Source organism: Atta colombica, unplaced genomic scaffold (genome assembly GCF_001594045.1).
Source record: "Atta colombica isolate Treedump-2 unplaced genomic scaffold, Acol1.0 scaffold176, whole genome shotgun sequence".
In the NCBI taxonomy this organism is placed as follows: domain Eukaryota; kingdom Metazoa; phylum Arthropoda; class Insecta; order Hymenoptera; family Formicidae; genus Atta; species Atta colombica.
In genome coordinates, this window is record NW_017259267.1 from 549,955 (window position 1) to 559,176 (window position 9,222).

Sequence of the window (9,222 nt, forward strand, 5' to 3'; positions counted from 1 at the left end):
TCTTTTACGTGTTGCATACAACGTGAAAAGAGAGAAATTGAGATAAGTAGCACTGATAGCCTATTTAGGAGAATTACAGGTTCAATGAGATGATCTCCAATAATGCCCATCCAATCATAATGGCTGGTTAATATCAATTTGCTGAATGGTTTATTTTGTGCACTGTGTACAGTAACTATTGTAATATATACCCCTGTACTCTTTATGATCTCCTTTCATTATATTATTGTTGAATTTGTGAAAATAATTCATTATCAAGGATAATAACATCATAAATATCTTGAAAACTGTTGTATTTTTATTTTTATCCTCTTGAAATATCGTTAGCTATAAATTATCTTTTTTATTTTTTTGTTTTATGCTGAAAATGGTAAGATGCAAAATATCTAGCAATTTTAATACACAGAATAATTGAATAAATATTCAATATATTGGATATCCATACAATCTGATTGATTAAATTGATTGTAATATGATTTTTAATCAATAATAAATTTCATAAGTTAACTTCATTGATTAACATTAAAGATTACAATTAAAGATTACAGCGACGAAAAACTTAAGTATTAAAACATAAGGAATAAGCAAATCAACATTTTTAATTTGTTACTATTTTCGTTATTGCTTTCCCAATTGCTGCTTACTGCTTACGTCTTGCTGTTTTATGTTTTTTGTATGTCATAGTTTTAATTGATGATTAATTTTTATTCAAATGTGAATCTGATATTTATTAATAATCTATTTAACAGTTGAGATGGTGGCGTGTTAAAATTCTTCTCAAAAGTGTTATTTATAATTGTCATTAAATTGAAAGAACAATATTTAAAAATTTAGCTGGATACAGATTTGAAAATAATTTTGTAGAAATCTCGTCAAGTACAATATGATAAACAATATTATGTTTTGACATTTTAGCAATTAATGAACAGCCTTTTATTACGATGATAAAATTATTTTCAAATTTGAATCTAACTAAAATTTTTAAATATTTCAGCAAACCTATTTTTTCCGTGTCAAAATGAGAATTTTGTTGTAAAATAATAAAGTGTATCTTATATGGATGACGTGAAAAATTTTTATACTATGAAGAAAAGTGACGACAAGTAAATTGACAAGTAAAAGTAATTAATTTTTCTATCAATTTTTAATCTATCGTGTATGCATCGATAATAAACTGATCTGTCGAAAAGCGAAACGGAGTTAGCAACTAAAATGATTTCATCGATAACTGCAATGGAGGTCGCTGCTGCGAGGAGAGAATAGCTTTAATACATATGTATATGTATATATGCATGCAAAATGCATCTTTACGTGCGCGTGCGCGACCACACGCACACGGATCGCTTGACTATTGATATATTCTGACGTTTACGACTTGAAGTAACTTTGCCTAATATATAGTAGGACTTAGATTATAAATTTCCCCTTCCGAAAGTGTACCTCGTTATAGCTTAACCATATAGCTTTAGACAATTGCTGCGCCCCACATTATAAATTTACCCACTGTACTAACGTGTCGAAAGAACTTAAGAACAATGTCTAATGAATGAGATTAGATATATATCTAAGAGATTCTGCACAAAATTTAAAAAAAGATATATATCAACGTATAACTTCGTATTATTAACGAATTAAAGAATGATTAAATAAGTGCAGCAAGTTGATCAAAAGTTCGAAAATTTATTCGTTACTGAGATTGCCTTGTCATACAAAAACCATTTTATTATATTTAAACATTTTATTAATTTAAAATATTTTATTATATATATTATATTTAAATTATGTTTGACCACATAAACAATATAAATTAGTATGCAATGCACAATACTCAAACATAAACTTCATTAAACAATGTGCATTGTTATGTTAAATCTAAGTATTACACATTATGAAATAATTTGTACAGAGTGACCAAATCTGGATATTTTATTAACAGCAAGTTCGCGTTATTGTGTAATCAAATTTAAATAAACAATTATATACAAATTTAATATAAATATATAAATATTAACATATATAAATATTACACGTAAATAATTTTTCATAAAAGAAGTGTATTAATTTTTTATGTCATAAAAATGAACAATAATGTACACAAGTTTATATATGCCATGATAATATATGTATATATATTGTATACATATATTATCGCTGTATATTATACATATAATTGTTGTGGCAGTTTACGATAAATGAATATATAATTAAATACGCAAATATGATCAAAGCAAAATTAAACTACTGATAAGATAGTATGAGATCTTCTTGACAAGCAGGAAGGGAAATCCGCATTATGTTTGTCAGACAAAACTAGCATAATCCGCATTATGTTCATTAAACGAAAGCAAGCAACCGCACAAGTTATTATTAGATATGATTAGATACGATTAGACATTACATGTTATGCGAATATACGTAAGACGAATATCTCAGTTCTGATAATAGGCAAAATACAATGATATTCTTATTAAAATGTAAAAATTAGAGATACTCTTATTATATAAAATACTTAGATTTGGTAGAACCGCATTATTAACAATCAAATGTACCATACATACGCAAATGTTTCATTTAAAAAAAAAAGCAAAAAAAGGATATGAACTACAAACAATAAAAACGCGCGAAAAAAACATCTGTTAACATTTTGTATTAAATGTTTTTATAATTAAATTTACCAATAATATGAGCAAAGACAAATTTTACGATCATACTAATATACTCTTTTTTTTACAATCAATTTTTTAATATTATTTATCTCAACAAAATAAAAATAAGAAATTTAATAGGGAAGTATATACAGAATTTGAAAGATAAAAAGTCAGGATTGCCACAGATCTTGAAAACCAGACAAATTGAGAAAAATCAGGAAAATTAAAATTGATCATGGAAAATTAGGGGAAAATATTAAAGTCTAAAATTTTGAAATTTGCTCACAATTATTATTTCTTAATTTAAATTGTTTCTATTTCCAAATAATTGTTATAATGTTTTAAATATTATATTTGACATTTATAATCAAATACATTCAAAATTTGCGCACTTAAAACGACTTTAATAAAATAATTAAAATTTATATTTGTATTTTGACCTTTTTCATTATAACTGCATTCTTTTTTTCAATTTATTTTGGCTGAATTTGCACCCCCCAAAATTTTATTGTGTTATTAAGCTTCTTTTGCGTTGTTTTTAATAATATAGATTATTCCTATAATCCTTGATTCTAATAAGACACAAAAAAATAATATATAAAAATATTATTTACATATTTTATATTGATCATGGAAAATTCCATTTTCACCTGGAAAAGTCAAGGAATTTCAAAATTCGTTTTCTGTGATAATCCTGAAAATGTATACCTTAAATTAAAAACTAAATCGACATTTTACTTTGGAATGAAAACGATATATTCTTCTTTTCAAATTTTTATTTCTTTTGGATAGATACCAAGACGATGTTCCATTATTAATGCGTAAATTCTCTCTCTGCTAAGGGGAAAGAATCGACAGCTATTCTCCCTTTTTCCCAAATCGCGCGTCGCAAAGTAATATTAAATCAAGATATTTGCACCCATTTGAGTAAAGTATAGTCGCAAATGCATTTACTATTTATATTCCTTTTCTCTTTTTCACCAGACGCCATTTTCTATTACGATTGCAATGGTTGATAACAAATTGGATTGAATTTTTCAATCAAAATGATAAAACGTATATAAATTTAGACTAGACATTCTATTAAAATCTTCTCATATAGATTCAATTGTTCATATCACATTATTTCATTTCCATACAAATGGCAAATATTTTATTAAAACTTCGATAAAACTTCGGTAAAAGTAATTGCAATGGCATAATGCTTTTTTGATTATAAAAATTTCATAAGAAATTAATTTCTTTCGAAACTAGAGAGTATGTACTTTTTTCTTCTTTGCCTTGCTTGGAGCAAACATAATAAATAAAGATTAATATCAAAAGATATTAAAAGATAACTAAAAATATTAAAATGTATTTTTTACATGCATTAAATAGATAAATTATAAACGGAGGTTCAGAGAGAATTGGAATAATAAGTTCTTAACCACATGGGAATATATTGTGTCTAGTTCCATTAAGATAAACATGAGAAAATAATACGGGAGAGACCCGCAGACGACGCATAAGCACGAGCTTGGGTATATTTCCAGAGGACGCGGAAAGAAGCGTCTTTCTTTGCGTGTGACAATAACGAGAACGACCATGGAGCCAACAACAGTTCTCTAAGATGCCACGGATTGCCGTCGAGTTCTCTCCGTTAAGCACGAACTGATTTTCCTTGTCCGACTTTTCGCCTCGGTCCTTCCGTGCTCACTATCCAACCGCGTTCTTCCGAAGGGAAACGTCGCGGGGGCGGCTCCTTTTGAATTTTGAAAGCGCGGGAGACGCCGCGCCGCATGCACCGCGCCGCAGGGAAATCTCATTTTCCGCGGACTCTCAGTTGAGAAACCGGTAGCACCGGATGGTTGGAGGAAAGGTCGGAAGATTTATTATGCACTTTCTTCTTCTGCAGGTGGAACGTGCGTCCGTTCGTTATACAATGCACGTCGGTCATGCCGGCGAGACCTGTGCAGCACGGACTTGAGAACTCGATTGCGAGAATAGAAACCGATGGTGGACATGCTCCACAATTCTCCTTTGAGATCGCCCACGAATGCAATATCCAATGATAACGAACTATTCCTCCAGCTAGTCATTTCTGATCACGAAGCAGTAAAATGGTTATCTGAGTTTCCATATGTTGCAGCATGTAAACGAATACACATTGCGGTGCATAATGGATACAGTCGTTTGGAAAGGACGAAACATGAGACCGCGTTTGCATTCATGGCAAGATACACATTTTATATCGATCGTCAAAGATTTCTGATTAGTCAGTATTAATGCAAATATCGATTAAACAAACCGCACATTCATAAAGTTGTCACATTAAGTATTCAACGATCCTCAAGTTCTTATCTGTAATACATCTCCGATATGTTGTAATAGAAATACTTATCGTTGAGAAAGCTTGGAGAAAATTATCGTTTCGTTCCTCTAAACGGAAATAATGATTTGTTGAAGTATATAAAAATTTAGCTAGAAATAAAGATCTGAAATAATTTTGTTAGACTATCCAAATAATTATATAACATAAAGATAAAGAATGCTGCAAAAAATGTTTTGACATTTTGGTAACTAGTTGAACAATCTATATAATTTCAAACAATAGAACAAGGATAATATTTCAAATAATAGAACAAGAATAATAATAGAACAAGGATAATAAGAGTGCCGCGCAATAAACAGAGTATAATTAATTTTATAATGTGAACACTATAATAATACTTGAAAATAATATTCGTAATATGCGTGAAGTTTGAACATTTCGACTCATTAGCGATGAATGATCTTCAATTCATTCTCACGTTCTAACTAACAGTCACTCTTGAATTACAAGAGTCAATTATTTTGATAATTCTAAAAAATTGTTTTCAATCTATATCCAGTTAATTTTTAGATACTTTAGGAAAATTGTCCTTTCTGTGTAATATTAATTTCGCTAAACTAGCCACGGTATCACTGCGCGTAGACACTATCAATGTCTCTTGATATGTAAAATATCTATAATATTTCCATCAGCAGTTAATTTGAAAGGGAGAGGAGAAAATAAGATCGTTAAATTCCATATTCAAAAACTTGCGACATATAATCAATTTGTTTTACAGCAAAGAAATAATAACTTAACCAATAAATGCGATAAAACTGGCATACGTGTCATAGTTATAGTTAGGTGTTATCATCCATTTCCATCCAATGTTTTATTTACTACATTTATATGTAGTCTATCGAATTACTATGGGATGATAGAATACTGCATTTGTATTAAGCGTGTATTTAATCAATATTTTAATTGAATGCAGCTTTTATATAACAAACTCATATCATCGATTAAATTAAATGTAATGTATTCTCTTCTGTTCGAGAAAGAGAGGAAGAGAATGATGAACATGATGGTAATAAAAATGTCGCAACAATAGCGAACTGCGATGGCACAAAATGACAAAAAAATATGAAAATCGCGCGACAAATTAAGTTCTATCGATAAAAAGAAACTTCGCGGAGCTTCCCAATTCGTGACAAATATAACGAAAGAACTGTTTGAGAGTATTTTTCCTTGTTTCTGGGAGGTAGGTAATCGCGTCGAAGTAGCTTCAATCCCACCATAGTTTGATACGAAATTAGCGCGAAGTACGACGGGAATAGTCTCTGTGAAACGTTATTAAGGCACTTGACGTAATAGCACCGTCATTAAACTTCCTCATTCGTTATAACAAAGCTACCTATGATGGAATCACGATTGATTGTTGTGAGCATGATATATCTTACGGGAAGCGGTATTGTATAAAGTGCATCTTATAGAGATAAAGCGCTGTATAAGAAGTCATCGCTTAGACCGGCTTGGTAGCCTCGCTCTCATAGCGAAGATTACGTTCCGTTTAGCTTTTACTGAGATAGAAACGCACACAAATCGTCAATGGAAATGCAATCCCTTTACCCTTAGAGGATAGCGCAACTTTTTCCTCCAGACATCATGGCGACAAATATATATTCTTTGTGATTGTATATATATTCTTGTATATATATATATATTCTTTTACATTATATTCTATTCGCTTTAGCTTGTTATCGAACAAAACGTCGAGTGGAAGGCGAAATACGTTGTACAAAACAATATGAAGATAATAAAAGTGAGGATAAAATGAAAAAGGGCTCAGATAATAAGGATCCCGTGTAAATTATCTTAGTGGAGAAAAAATGACAGAACGACTTTTTATAAGTCATAAGACGCTAAATTTATGATTTACTTACATACGAATTAAATAAAGTTGACTAACACACTCGCATTTTCCTTAATACATACCTGCAACAGAAATAATATTAGAAGTGTTAGCAAGCAATCAATAATCTCAAGTAATTTATAATATAAATAATTTATAGATATTTATGGTATTTTATAAAAATATTAATATATTGAATTATTATATATAATATAAAAATTATATATATTGTATTATTTTAAGAATTATATTTAAAGAATTATATTTAAGTTTTTAAATACGGAAATACAAATTTAAATCCTCTTTAGAGCTAGGCAGTAAGACTCATTTAACTTATGTTAAAAGGCAATTAATTTTAAAGAATCAAAATAACTCTTAAATAACTCTAAAAAAGAATGAACATTAAGTATATTTTAATAAGAATAATTCAAATTCATATATAGATATAACATAAAGAAAATTGAATTGTTTTTAATAAGTAAATTTATAACTGAGTGAGTCCAACTTATTGTTAGTTTCGGAGAATTAAAATCACATGATAAGTTCAAAGTATAAACGATGAAACATCTAAGATAATACAAAATAAGAATTCTATCAAGGTGTCTCCGTGTCACTAGAGGAAATCTCGTAGTCGTTTGGCTCATGAAACAATATAAAAGGAACGTTAAGGTGAGCGGACATACTCACCTATTATATATAATAGACTCTATAAGTCTCACGCGATTTCAACGACTTATTGCATTACATTCTATAAAGTTCTCGTGTTACTTATCAAATCTCTCGTTTTGTAAAATTCATTATCGTCTGTACAATTTCAAGAGGAAAGGAGAAATAATCGAGTTTACACAAAAACAATTAACACGTAAACTGACTGTGAATTAATTACCGCAATTATGATTTGCAAATTTTGAGAAATGGAACATATATCGATCGGTAAATTCTCTCTCTCTCTCTCTCTCTCTCTCTCTCTCTCTCTCTCTCTCTCTCCCCCCTCTCCAAAGGGGGAGATAATAATATGTTTCAATTATTATTTGTAACGATACAATAATCAAATTCATAATTAATGTTTTTTTCTATTATTTACGAATTAAATTACATATTGTTTGACAATTAAATGACTGTACTGTAGATGTACAATTCGCAAAATTTATTTGACCCTATTTTTACCCTAAAACGAAAAAATACATACGGAAAGAACAATTTTGCTGAAGTATCTAAAAATTTAGCTGTAGAAATATATATGAATATAGAAAATAATTTTGTTGGCCTATCAAAATAATTACATAAATATAGTATGTAAACTAATTACAATGAGTACTGTTGCAAAATGTTTTAACATTATAGCAATCAGTTTGAATATTTTACATAATTATTTTTTTATGCTATCCAACAAAATTATCTTCAGTATTTAGCTTACTTATTTCTTCTATATTTAGTTAATTTTTTTAAGCAAATTCAATTTTAGCAAAACTTTCCATGGAGGTATGTATTTTTTACATTATTATAAATAATATGAAATTTGAATTTTTACTCGAGTATCCGTGTGATGTAAATTTATTTATTACATCTCGATTGCTTTCTAAACAACAAAAATAAATTGTAGTTTTGAACGATATTTTATATATTTATATCTGACATGTTAATTTCATTGATAAAAATAATTTTTATTATATTTTATATTACAAGTCATGCTCAAAATTTTAATCAATTCTCAAATGTTTTATGGAAACGTTTCATTTTATATTATATAAAATGAAAAGTTTTTGGCTAGTTGTATACCAAGTATTATCTATCGAAATATTTTAAAATAATTTCAGTTTTTTTCTTTTTAATCTTGAATATTTCACCCGTTGTTGATATTTTCATTTTTCTTAAAACAATTCCTAAAAGCGATGAAGATGAAGCCACACGAAAGTGAATTGAATGCCCAGAAGAAGATTGCAAGGATTTCAGCAATCTATGTGTCAAAGGAAAAGAGAAAATTGTACATTATATTCAAGATTAAGTATGTACAGCTTATGAGTGTAGACGATTATGTTTCGTCTATTTTTTCGACTTACAGTACGTTTTTTTTTTTACTGAAGTTGTTCAATATTAACAAATATGATCGCAAAATTTTACATTTATCCTAAATTGTTAACGATAATACCAAACGATAATACCAAACAAAGTGTTTAATTTTTTTCCTGTATTTTTTTTATGGAAGAGGAAGGGTAGATTATGTATTTTGGTGATGATGCAAAGCTGCATTGTCTGTTCAATATTTGTATACTCAGTTGTTATAACGACGGATAAAGATATGATTTTATTATTTATTTTATTGCTCTATATATATGTATATATATATATATATATAATTACATAGTTTTAAG